Consider the following 14,010-nt stretch of genomic DNA (forward strand, 5'->3'; position numbering starts at 1 on the left):
ACACATAACGAGTTTGGATGTTAGCAGATTTGTAATTGGTTATGAGAACAAACACTGATGAAAGGGATCAGTTTCACTTCTATTGAAAGAACCTTCACTTTCCCTCAGCTTTGGTGAGCATTTAAGCATTAAACTACTCTCCTTAAAAAGTCGATTGAATTTAACGGTTTTCAAACATTTCATCACTCATCTGTGAGACTGAAGAAGTCACTTGGATGAGGGATAAAACAATTTTCCAAGGAAACATCCAGTGGAGCTAAGCTTTTGGGCATATCCTTGCCTATAATTTATCCATCAAGAGATTTTTTTATGTATACATTGTTTTTCAGTTATTGTTCATCTTGTTTTTCTTATTATCTCCTATTTCCAGTCTTAGCAGCACCTCTCAGAGTAAACCACTGTAAACTTTCTGCCATTCATCAGACAACAACATCATTGAGCCACGTGGTATTCTTAGGAGATTAAGACCAAAACTGACACAAAAATGAAGACACAAATTAAATGCCGAATTAAAATCTACATACATGTTTAGGAAGGCTTAACAAAATAGTGATTGACTACAACAAACCTTAATAACTTTTATTTATTAGTATTTGTTCTCAAGTTTAAAAAAGATACATATCTAAAGCTATGTCAAACGTTAGCTATGGTATAATTAGATGTGTATGTATACTCCATATATCTTCAGTATTATATGAATCATATGATGAAAAAACACTTACCTCACGTCTTTTCTTACCTCACAAAACCGATGAATCATCCACTTCTTTTTAGTGGCTGCCAGCCCCGTCCTTAGCATGTTTTATTTCCTGCCACTTCCCGCTGGTCTATCACATTATTGTCGCCCCAGAAACACTCCCCTTGAGATTTTCTTTTTTCCTATATTCATTGTGTTTTTTGTGCTTTTGCACCGTTTTTCTATTTGGTGGTGTTTTCCTAAGTTGCAGTCCATTTGGCCTCTCAGGGCCACCCTACTTCTGAAGAAAGAGTCGTTTTAGTTTTTTGAGAGAAAAACTGAATTATAACTTTTACATAATTATTAAAACACCTGGCCTTTATTCTTTTGGGTGTGATGCAGCAAGCTTTTCACACCTGGGTTGGGACATTTTATTTGATTCTTCTTTCCAAACATTCTCAAACATTTGTCAGGTTAGTTGGAGACTGTTGGTGGTCCTCTTCAGGTTTCTGCAGACATGTTCAAAATTTACTTTGTGCCATGCGTTGATACTTTTCTCCAATGTAGAGGTAGAGCACTCCTCTCTGCACTCCACGTTTGTGTTCCAGAGGGATTCAATAGGTAGTGATAGGTAGGTAATTACAGTGGCTTGCAAAAGTATTCGGCCCCCTTGAACTTTTCCACATTTTGTCACATTACAACCACAAACATGAAACATTTTTATTGGAATTCCACGTGAAAGACCAACACAAAGTGATGTACACGTGAGAAGTGGAACGAAAATCATACATGATTCCAAACATTTTTTACAAATAAATAACTGCAAAGTGGGGTGTGCATAATTATTCAGCCCCCTTTGGTCTGAGTGCAGTCAGTTGCCCATAGACATTGCCTGATGAGTGCTAATGACTGAATAGAGTGCACCTGTGTGTAATCTAATGTCAGTACAAATACAGCTGCTCTGTGACGGCCTCAGAGGTTGTCTAAGAGAATATTGGGAGCAACAACACCATGAAGTCCAAAGAACACACCAGACAGGTCAGGGATAAAGTTATTGAGAAATTTAAAGCAGCCTTAGGCTACAAAAAGATTTCCCAAGCCTTGAACATCCCACGGAGCACTGATCAAGTGATCATTCAGAAATGGAAGGAGTATGGCACAACTGTAAACCTACCAAGACAAGGCCGTCCACCTAAACTCACAGGCCGAACAAGGAGAGCGCTGATCAGAAATGCAGCCAAGAGGCCCATGGTGACTCTGGACAAAGTTGGCCTTTATGGAAGAGTGGCAAGAAGAAAGCCATTGTTAACAGAAAACCATAAGAAGTCCCGTTTGCAGTTTGCCACAAGCCATGTGGGGACACAGCAAACATGTGGAAGAAGCTGCTCTGGTCAGATGAGACCAAAATGGAACTTTTTGGCCAAAATGCAAAACGCTATGTGTGGCGGAAAACTAACACTGCACATCACTCTGAACACACCATCCCCACTGTCAAATATGGTGGTGGCAGCATCATGGCTCTGGGGGTGCTTCTCTTCAGCAGGGACAGGGAAGCTGGTCAGAGTTGATGGGAAGATGGATGGAGCCAAATACAGGGCAATCTTGGAAGAAAACCTCTTGGAGTCTGCAAAAGACTTGAGACTGGGGCGGAGGTTCACCTTCCAGCAGGACAACGACCCTAAACATAAAGCCAGCGCAACAATGGAATGGTTTAAAACAAAACATATCCATGTGTTAGAATGGCCCAGTCAAAGTCCAGATCTAAATCCAATCGAGAATCTGTGGCAAGATCTGAAAACTGCTGTTCACAAACGCTGTCCATCTAATCTGACTGAGCTGGAGCTGTTTTGCAAAGAAGAATGGGCAAGGATTTCAGTCTCTAGATGTGCAAAGCTGGTAGAGACATACCCTAAAAGACTGGCAGCTTTAATTGCAGCAAAAGGTGGTTCTACAAAGTATTGACTCAGGGGGCTGAATAATTACGCACACCCCACTTTTCAGTTATTTATTTGTAAAAAAATATTTGGAATCATGTATGATTTTTGTTCCACTTCTCACGTGTACACCACTTTGTGTTGGTCTTTCACGTGGAATTCCAATAAAAATGATTCATATTTGTGGCTGTAATGTGAGAAAATGTAGAAAAGTTCAGGGCCGAATACTTTTGCAAGCCACTGTATTTGTGTACACTTCCATCCAGCCTTAATGTGCACAGCACAGTCCAGAAATGGCAAACTATTATTTGTTGTATCTTCCTTGGTAAACGTTATGTTTCTATCCACTGAGTTGATGTGAGCAGTGAAGGATTCTACTTTTTGGGTTTGGATTTTGATACAGGTATCTCTGGAACACAATCTCGGGATAATCAGGACCCCACAGAGTGCGCTCATAGGTTGCTACTGCTACTTGAAGCAAAGAGTTGGGTGTTTTTTTTTTTTTTTTTTTGTTTTGTTTTTTTAAATTCTATCATGGGGACTGACAAAAGCCAATAACAACTGCTTTTCCGCTCATCTTTCATCCAGCCATGTTTAAAAAAATCCTTGGAGCACAACAAGTTATACTAGCATGGGGCTAGATTAAAATATAGATTAATTTTTATCTGATTTGATAAATGACAGTTAAATTAATTCCCATGGATTATTGTGGTTACCAATGAATACAAAATGTAGTTAAGGTAATTACTTTTTTATGACTCAGAGGTTTCTTAAAGTGTGCAGAGAAATCACTGATTACAATAAACATAAAGAAAAAGCTGTCAGGGTATTTCAGCCTTTCACATATTTTACTCTTAAGTTTCCAGCCGTGTTTGTTTACATTTCAGATTTAGTGTGTACAGCCAGACATAATGGCAGACTGCCAAAACTGACTACTACTCATAGTTTTACACCTGTTGATCCACTGTCAGCCACACCCACAACTTTCTAATCCCTGTAGCTTTGTCAGCGGATCACGTCTTGTCCTGTGTCTGTATGAGCTTCGTGCTTTCTTTCAGTGAAATTGTAAAGAGGGATTGAGACAGTGTGAGGGTTTGTGGAGTGCTGTAATGAATACTGTAGTGGAAGAAGTTCTTTGTTCATGTTGTTTTTTTACTACAAATAATGAATAGAAGATGCAAACAAAAAGAGTGAGAGGGGCAGGAAAAGTTGAAGGTGGGGCTTTGTGTGTGTTAGGCTGAGGCTACAGCAGTCGCCTCCAACCGAAAAAAAGAAGATTTATTCATAACACACGTGAAAAGACCCAGGAAAACCGAGTTAACGATCAAAACGATAACAAAATAACGCTGAAAAGCGATAAAAACCCTGAAAACCATACATCGGTACCAAATGACTCACGGACCGGTACCGGTCCGAGGCCCAGGGGTTGGGGACCGCTGCCCTATAGTAGCTGGAATAGGCTCTGGACAAGGATCAGAGAATGCATGAAGTTAAACTTGGTTATTTTTTAACTCTGGGTCAAACCTACAACAGGAACTTGATTTGTGTTTGTGTTTCTGTCCTTCCAGTTTCCCAGCATGCTCTGGCTGTGGTGGTGGTGGAGGTGAATGAGGGGGAAAGGTCTGTCCTGCTGCCCTGTCTGTTCTCAGGTCCTATACCTGAGGACAATTCAACAGTGATGTGGACTCGCAGTGACCTCGATCCCATATCTGTACACCAACGACGAGAAGAACGAGACGATCTTAGAGGACAAAACCAGCATTACAGCAGGCGCACATCAATGAATCGTTACGCTTTGATCATTAAAGACTTCAGTCTCACTCTGAGGAAACCCACAAAGACTGACAGTGGCAACTACACCTGCTCCATCAGTGCTGGAGGAAAAGAACGAAAACTCAGAGACATCCAGCTGCAGGTCAAAGGTCAGTAACAAACCCAACACCTGCTGTAATTACAGGTCATAAGTCAGTACTGCAGGGAACGGTTAAAGATTAAACGAACGCAAAGTATTTCTCAAACGATTCTGAAGGTCTTGATGAAACAAGCACAAACGTTTGTGGAAACAGCAAAACATGAGAAACAAAGCAGATAAAATGGGTTCTTAGTTCTATAACTTCTGAAAGACATGAGCTCTGTTTCATGTAGGTTCTACTGCTTGTGTGCAGATGTGTTTGTGTTTAGCTCAGAGAGGTTCAGCACACTCACGTCTGTACATATATCATACATGCATTAAAATTTTATGCACGGCCCAACACAAAACTTTTAGCGGTATTTTTCTGCCGCTTCTACAGTTTATGTTTTGGTTTCTTGTCCTCTCAGACCAGCAGGTGGAGGTGAAGGTGAGGGAAGGAACAGAGTCTGTCATCCTGCCGTGCAAAACAAAAGCCGACCTGCCTGAGGACACCACAGTAGAGTGGACTCGCTCTGACCTCGGACTCATCACAGTCCATGAGTATTCTAACAGAAATGATGACCTTATGACTCAGGACGAAGTTTACAGAGACCGAACGAAGATGAGTGAAGACCTGCTGAGAACTGGAGACCTCAATCTGACCCTGAAATACCCCACAGAGAGAGACACGGGACGATACATCTGCACCATCTACAGGGACAAAGACATCTTGAGACAAAAAGTCATGCTGCAGGTCAAAAGTAGGTGCTGGAGATAAAGGTCAAAGGTCAATACTGTAGACACAGGTCAGAGATTAGAAGTCATTTTGTTTTATGTTTCCCCACAGAACCATTTCCATCCTGGGTCAAAGATCTTCTGGTTCTCCTGTTTGTCTTTGTTATTTTTGGAGGTCTTTTATATTATTTACGTCACTATTACATGTCAGGTAAGTGTCTTTCCTACTACACTACCCATAATACCAGTGGTTAACCCTTTAAGACCTACCATAGAACCAAGTCCGCCATAGTGATCTTTATATTTTTACATGCTGTAGAGCCATTTTTGGGAGCATTTCAAGTTGCTATACATCAATACAACCATTATAGCCCAAATTTTAATAATATGTATGCATTAAGTCTATAATAACTACATAAATTCTAAAAAAACAAAAAAATGAAAATCTTTTTTTCTTACATATATTTCTAGTTAGAGGAATTTCAGAGGTTTATCCCTCAAAACTGTAAATACAAAAAAGTAGCACAAAATAGTTTCCAAAAACAGGAAATTTATTTTGAGTGTCTTCATAGTTTTATTTTTGAGATACACCAATTTTTATATACTGCTGGAAAAACGAAAATAAATATTATAATGCAAATTTAGGAAAACAACAGCATGTGCATCAAAATAAGCATCCCAGAAACTATTCATAAAAGCATAAAGTAAAACATGACCTTCAAAAACACCAGTGTAGGCTTATAAGACAGCGAAGGTAAAAAAAAACTACATTTTCTGCAAAAATGACGTCACTTTCGATGAGTGACGTCATTTTTCGATGAGATATAAGTACAACTCCTCTGGTTTCATGTTCAAAAAAAATTATTGTGCTACCTTACGTGGTTCCGGTTCTACAGGGATTTAAAAATAGTTACGCAAAACGGAGCGTGCCCGCTCCGACTGGGTTTGAAGGGTCAACAGGTGTCCTCTGGTGGCCTCTTGACTGTGTTCAGAGCAGACACATGAGATCTTCATGGTTTCTGTGCTGATGTGTGTGAGACATGGCTCACTGTGGAGGCTCAGTCTGTCTGTTCTTCTGTTCTTCATCTAAGATGTCTGCAGCACTTTACAGGACGCTGCAGACTAGTTACCAAAGAACGAGGGGAAGGGGACAGGAAGGTCATGTGACCATCACAGCTGCTGCTGATGTCATCGTGTTGTGCTTTGTTGTCCTCTCAGATTACCAAGTGGAGGTGGATTCAGGGGTGGCGTCTGTCAAGCTGCCCTGCAAAACTATATTTAAATTCCTAAAACACACTAAAGTGGAGTGGAGGGACAGAAACAACAGGAAGGTCCACGTGTATCAGAACGGCTCTGACCAGCCTGAAAAACAGCACCGGTTTTACAGAAACCGAACAGAGATGAAGAGGACATCTCTGCTGAAACCTGGAGACCTCAGTCTGACCCTGACATATCCCACGGATGACGACAACTTCACCTACACCTGTACCATCTACAGCAGGAAAGGAAACATACTGACAAGGAAAAATGTGCAGCTCCATGTCAGAGGTCAGTGCTGCTTATACAGGTCAAAGGTCCGAACATAGTTTTGACCTTGTTTCTCCCCGAATCCCACACAGTGCTCACGTCTGTGGTGTGAATTGTGACAACCCCAACTCCAAATCTGTACAGTGGCTTCTCTCAGTTCCCAATACCTAGTGAGAAAACACATGAATTAAACTGCCAAGCAACACACACACAAAGTTCTCACTAACAAACCCATCGTGAACTCAACGATCCAGCACCGACTGAAGCTCAGCCACTCGCTTAAGTAGAGAGGCAACTGATGAAGGCAATCAGCTGGCTTCAGAGCAGGAACTCTCCTCAGCCTGATGATGCTTGTAATTCTTTCTTCCGGATACACACACCCACGTCCAAACACCTATACACATAAACAGGGACAAGGCTGTGCAGAGATTTTTAAATGGGCGGGTGCTCAAAGTTCAGAAGGGGCACAGAGAAACAGGCCGAATAACAACAACCCACATTCATCAACAATCTAATATGGAATCACATCATACTATATCACTGTCATCAGGTGGGGACAAGGCAAAGCAAACATATTCCATGTTTACCTGATGGGTACAATGTTGCTCTTGTGGGGTTTCTGCTGCTCCTGCTGTGATAGTGCTGGAGGGCAGGGCTGTGCTGATCCGAGACTGTAGACATTAAATGCAAAGATTGGTGAAGGTGCTTGGAACCATAAGGAAACAAAATAAACTCGGCTCTGCCTGTGACTCAGTTTGCCTCTCTTACTCTTTCATCTCCTCATCTCATCTATCACTCTCCACTTGATGTCCATCTGACAACAAGGCACAGTTTGCTATTGCATTAATCTATTATTTAATTATCCACACTTCACAAATAGGGATGGGTATCGTTTAGGTTTTATCCGATACCAGTACCAAACCGGTACTTTTGAAACGGTGCCGGTGCTTAAACGGTGCTCGAACCGGTACTTAAAGAATGAAGAACACAAACTTTGTACAAAAACCTCTCATGTTTAGCTGTTTTTTTTGTAAAAAGATAGCAATGTTAGCCTTTTCTGCAGCTATAGGGGATTTATGGTATCACTCTTGGCTGGAAGCAGTGCTTAATCAATGGGGGGGGGGGGGGGGGGACACACCAACTTTGTCCAAAAACCTCTCATGTTTAGCTGTTTTCCACTTTTTCTTTGGTCATTTTAGCCTTTTGGACCAGGGTGAAGGGAGTATCTGCCATCAAACAAGAAGACAGCCACATGTAACTATGACGGTGTTTGCTAGTTCACCTTACATGCATTAATGTAATAACGTGGTTAGCCTACTCAACGTAAATTATACACGAACAACATTAAGCGACTCACGCAGAGACGAACGGCTGCTGCTGCCATCATCATCCGTCATTTCTGCTACACTGGCAGGGCTAGGGGCCAGGACTCTCCTCTTCGGGTTTTTGGGGGATGTTGCTAACTCCGGGTCTGATAACAGGCACCACACCCGCAGTAGATGTGCTCGGTGTGAGGTCTCGCAGCAAGCTATCAAATACGGTGCATTTCTCGGCTTTTAACAAAACGCTATGCGTCGCCAGGTGTTTCATCAGATTCGAGGTGTTACCTCCTTTGCACAGTATCACAGTATCAGCTTAAAGCCCTTGTTGCAGGCTGCTGAGTTTGCATATTTTGCTGTGAAGTACAGCCAGACTTTTGACCGCTCTGCCTTGGGTATTTTTAATCTGTACCTCTGCTCTAAAAGAACGTACGTACCTGGGCCCGCCTACTACGCTTGCAAAGGTAAAATGATTGGCTGGAATCCAAAGTGTATGACATCTCAGGAAAAAAAAAGCACCGAAATGTGCGCTGCTTTTCGGTCTGGTTACTACCGTTTATGTCAGAACCGGTGCCATCATGGCACCGGATACCGGTACCCATCCCTAGTTACAAATCTTGCACCTAATCCATAACAAAGTAATGATAGACAATGTTCTAGAACTATTCTTACGAAGCATTTATAGACCGTGTTATATCATGAATAATAATTTTTAAAAATCTATACACATAAAACAAACACTAATATAATCTGTTTCTTAATGTACTTTCTTTAACATACAGTGTGTCTTTTTTAATATCATAATCATAATAATCCATAATTATGCTAATATGCATATCATCATATTGCATATGCAAGTCCCTCAGAAAGACAGGAAAAGCCCTGTAACTTACTTTAAAACTAAATATGTTCCCTAAAACCGTGGACAGAACTACAGACCCATGACAGTTGTCTTTTTAACATGTTTTAATACTTTGTATCTTGTTCCATTTCATTTGAACAAGCCTCTTAAAAAGTCAGTGATCACAGTCGGCCTCTCTCGGTTTTTATTACCACTGTTCATTTTAAAGCTCAGTTTTTAAGACCTTACGATGTAAATACAGCCCAGCACATGCAGCAGTATATGAATGACTAAGATTATATTGCAGTGGGCCTGATACTCATGTCCCATGACAGTGCTGCCATCAAATTGCCTTTCTTTGCTTTGACTCTGTCTCCAACAAGAGGTGAAGCAGATGTTCTTACATTAATGGAATCACTAATACAACAGATCACCTGAAAATGAATAATGAATTTGCTGAAACAGATGTCTTTACTAATGAATTGTACTGATTAGTCTGTATTTCTCTCAGCTGAGCTCTGTTTCTGAAAGAAGAACTCGTTCATGTCACAGAACAGACGTCTTTATGACATAATGTATCTGGCATGCAGAGAATCATGTTCATTTAGATTTTGCTGACATTTAAAATTCAGTTTTGCTTTTTATTTTGAAACATTTTTATTTTATTTCAATATTTTTTTAGTCTGAATAAATCAAACTTGCTTGATAGGACAGCTCTCAGGTAACAAGATGGCAAATAAGTCTTTGACTCAGAGTTCTTTAAGACAGAGCTCTGCTGCTGATTGGACAGAAACCAAATAAGACACAGTTTCTGTTCAGTTGGACATGTTTCAAACTGGAACCAGTCAAACTTGATTTCACTGAAAAGATGCCATTTTCTCCATTCAGACAAAACATGTTCAGAGCTGCTTTTGCTGCACAGCTCATGTTGTGTTTTTTCTCCTCTCAGTCCCCCAGGTGGAGGTGGATTCAGGGGAGGCATCTGTCCTGCTGCCCTGCTATAAACCTGCCTAAAGATGCTAAAGTGAAGTGGATGACCAGATTCAACAGGAAGGTCCACGTGTATGAGAACGGATCTGGCCAGCTTGAAGATCAGGACAACCATTACAGAGACCGAACACAGATGAATAAAGACCTGCTGAAAACTAGAGACCTCAGTCTGACCCTGAAATACCCCACAGACTGGGACACGGACATCTACACCTACACCGTCTGCAACAGGGAGGGGAAAAAAATCCTGATGAAACAAGTGGAGCTGAAAGTCAGAGGTCAGTGCTGCTGCTGGGTGTTAGCTGCAGAAGAAGAAGAGATGATGAGATATTCATGAACACAAATCTTATTTTGTGCTTTAGACTGTTTATGAAATTTGTTGTCCTCTCAGTCTGTCAGGTGGAGGTAGAGGAGGGGGCGGAGTCTGTAGAGCTACCTTTCAAAACCACAAAAGACCTGCCTGCAGATGCTAAGGTGGTGTGGTGGAACAATGATGACAGGAAGGTCCACGTGTATAAGAACGGCTCTGATCAGCCTGGAGAACAGCACCAGGTTTACAGAGACCGAACAAAGATGAAGAGAAGATCTCTGCTGAAGCCTGGAGACCTCAGTCAGCCCACAGAGAGAGACAGTGGGAGGTACAGCTGTAGAGTCTACGGGGAGATCAAGAGATACAAAAGAGTGCTGCTCACAGTCAAAGGTTTGTGTGTGTGTGCGTGTGTGTCTGACTGTCTTGTGTCTCCTCTGCAGGGAGAGTTCAGGTCCAGGATCAAACAGGGGACATCAGGAACAGAAGCAGCTCCATTGATCCGACTCCTCTGATGGCTGATCAATCAGTTTGATCTGTGTGTTCTTTGATTATTGATCAGTGATGTCAGAGTGGAGTCAGTGTGATGTTGTTGTTGTGTGTTTGAGACTTTTAGTGTCCATGATTATTGTTATTACATGAGCGGAAACACAAACATACCATCATCATAGTAAAAATCAATCTCCATGTGTACGATCTTTGAGGCTCAAATCAGTCCAGTCAGATCTGTTGTCCCTTCTATGTAGGGTTGCCAACTATCCCGTTTTATCTAGGATGTCCCGTAAAATGAGCAACATAGGTTTCTGCAGTATTCTACCTTAAATGTCCCGTATAATTACCGTTACCTGGAATGTCATTTTCTGACTAACAGCTGGCACTCTTAACAAATACCAAAACTGATTTGACTGCAGTTACATCAGAGGAGTACTTGCGTGTAGTCACATCTGTCAGTGATGCCCGTCGCACACACCAGGTGTGAGGAGTAATACACGATTCTTAAAAATAAGGTGTTGTTTGGTCTGCGTAACATAATATACTGGGTAACTGAGACCTGTACTTACAATATTTTCTTTGACTATTTTTCTTTTTTGCTTATTTTTCAAGGTAATGCACATGTGATTTCTGTCATCATTTACTGTATTTTCTTTATTGATTTAGATGAGCTATTGATTGAACTGAATACCAACATTTTACTGCATTTTGACTTTAAGAATATAATCATACAGTTCGTATTTACACTGTGCCCAGCTGGCTGTGCATTGTGCTTGTGCCACACCAGTGTCCCTTATTTGATAGTTACAAAGTTGGTGACCCTACCTCTACCAGTGTGATTGTCTATATAAGACCTGCCCCGGCACTATAAATGCAAGCAATTTAATTATAATCAGGCAGGTGTACTTATCTTATTTTTATAATAATGCCCATTAATGTCCCTGTTCAGTCAAGAGAATAAAAATACCCTCTCTGATCCACTGTGGTTCTTCTTCTGTGGTGTTTCTGATGGAGCAGCAGCTCCTGACGTTTGAGGATGAGACCAGAGTTCCTACAGCTTCAGGAAAGTTGGATTTAAAACTTTAACATCAGCTGTGTCCTTGTTAGCAGCAAGCTAACATTTGTAGGCTAACGTGCTTGAACCTGCATTCTTATGTATGAAGTTTGAAACACTTCCTACACAACCTACAACACACTGAGTCAGGATAAAGAGATATCCAGGTAACCTCTGCGCACCTCACTTCTTCAGAGGGTACATCGTCATGGTTACAGAGTCTGCAGACCTAACTTGCACTGGAGCAGATTATTTTTGAGAATAGAGTTCAGCGGGGGTATAACTATCACCTGTGGCCAATCAGATCTCTGGAAAACATCATCATTATTTCTGAAAAACCCCTCAGACCTGAGAATGCTGATGGTCAGAGAGTCTGAAGCTTTCCAAGTGAGCTTCAGCGACAGATTATTACAAACGTTTTTAACCTGATCAGAAAACAGGGAAATCTGTATTTCACTTTACTCTCAGAGTATCAGACACCACCACAGCTGAAACAATCAGTCACACACATCTAACCATAAATTTACAGAATTAACAATTATAATCATCTAGTAATAATCATCATTATGCAAATGTCCTGTTTATAAGGTTGGGGAAACCCGCAGTTAGCTGAGACTGAAGAAGTCACTTGGATGAGTGACGAAATGTTTCTCTCACTGAAAACGCTACGTCCAGATGAACAGAATCAACTTTTGAAGATTCCTGTCTGATCGGTTCAAGGCAGATATTATACTTTGTTGTAACAGCATCAGTCTTTACATCCAATTTCAGTAGGTGGGGTCATCACCATGGAGACAGACTGGTCATCTTTCTTATAAAGTTTAAAGTGATATCTTAGGTCATGTCTGGAACTGAAAATACAGTCATGCAATAATAAGATGATAAACAATTACCAGATATCTCCAGCAGGGGGCGTGCAGAGCTGACAAACTACCACATAGCTTCCTCTCTTCAGTCGTTACACATGAGCTGAGGAACATTTGTGTCTGAGCAGCTTTCATAGTAAATGTAAATATTTTGGCCAGAGTAAAATAATCTGTTTTATCTGAAGTTTATGTCTTTAAGACATCCCTGCAGTTCAAGTCAACTGGTTGATTTGTGTTTTCTGACATCTATCTTTGTAGACAAACATAACACTTATTCCCTCACTCATAGCAGGTGCAATTCTGTCATATGTATGTAGTTTCATGAGCTCATAGAGTTACTTTCATTTACTTAACAGAGAGAAACTGTGATTTGAAATTAAACCTGTTAAACTGCTAAAACTAAACTAAAGAGAAGAAGAAGAAAAACTATCTGGGATCCAATTTAGTTTTTGTTTCATCACTGCTGAGTCTTGTCCTGTGGAGGTGGCTCTTCTATGTTGTGCCATGAACTTGTGAAGTGGCTGTTTGGTCTCTCCGATGTAGAGGTCTGGGCATTCCTCGCTATACTGTACAGCATACACCACATTGTCTGAGCGTGTTGCACCGGTGCATTTCAGACCCATTTTCAGACCCGGTGCATTGCTGGGTCTGAAATGCACCGGTGCAACACGCAGATCATAAAAGACGAATGGCTGGAACTCTTTTCGTGCTCCTTAAAGGCATCTAAAGCCCTCTTCCAGTTGCAGAACCCTGAATGACTGAGGCCATCTTTTTTCAAGTATTTTGCTTCTCACAAATGCAACATGAAAAACAGAAAGCAAAGTTCCACACAACAGAATACTCCAACCATTAAAACTTTTAAAACCAACTCTTACTGATTGACCTCCAAACTGGCTCAGTGGCTACTGTGGGAGGACATTTTGTCTTGGATTTAGGAACTCTCCTAAATCATCTCCTGCTGCTCCTTCTAGTAAACCTCCTTCAGCTATCCTTAACGATCCACCTGCTGCTTCCTGCAGTTGTGTTTTGGCTTTCTCTCACTTTCCTGATTTCCCCTGACCAATCTGAAAGATCACTATTATTTAATGATCCCTCTGTGTTGGTCTTCATGAGTTTGTACCATATTATTTTCTAATTCTACCAAAGTACACTATTTAGATTCAGAACTATATACCTGTATAAACTATATAACTATAACTATGTAACTATTTAGCCTTGTTGTGCAAACAAGCCTGCATAACTTTATAAATATAGAATTTGAAAGTAAAAAATTGTATCTAAAAAGTTCCACTAGGTACTAGACACATGTTCTGATGAGTTTTGGCAAACAACCATTTGACTAACACGTCTGTCTCACCTGCTATTGTTCCATCTCTGT

At 41.0% G+C, this 14,010-nt stretch overlaps 1 pseudogene across 1 annotated transcript; it reads left to right on the forward strand.

Annotated features, from left to right (window-relative positions):
- The first annotated feature begins 797 nt into the window (after positions 1-797).
- On the forward strand, positions 798-11,468 carry LOC146389644 (uncharacterized; annotated as a pseudogene). Its single transcript, XR_014799235.1, has 8 exons — positions 798-912; positions 4,179-4,532; positions 4,930-5,262; positions 5,349-5,447; positions 6,455-6,784; positions 9,873-10,191; positions 10,305-10,613; positions 10,664-11,468. The product of XR_014799235.1 is annotated as an uncharacterized LOC146389644 (transcript).
- The last annotated feature ends 2,542 nt before the right edge of the window (positions 11,469-14,010 follow it).

The sequence above is a fragment of the Perissodus microlepis genome, chromosome 3, assembly GCF_051167445.1.
Source record: "Perissodus microlepis isolate ML-2025 ecotype Zambia chromosome 3, ASM5116744v1, whole genome shotgun sequence".
NCBI classification, from domain to species: Eukaryota; Metazoa; Chordata; class Actinopteri; order Cichliformes; family Cichlidae; genus Perissodus; species Perissodus microlepis.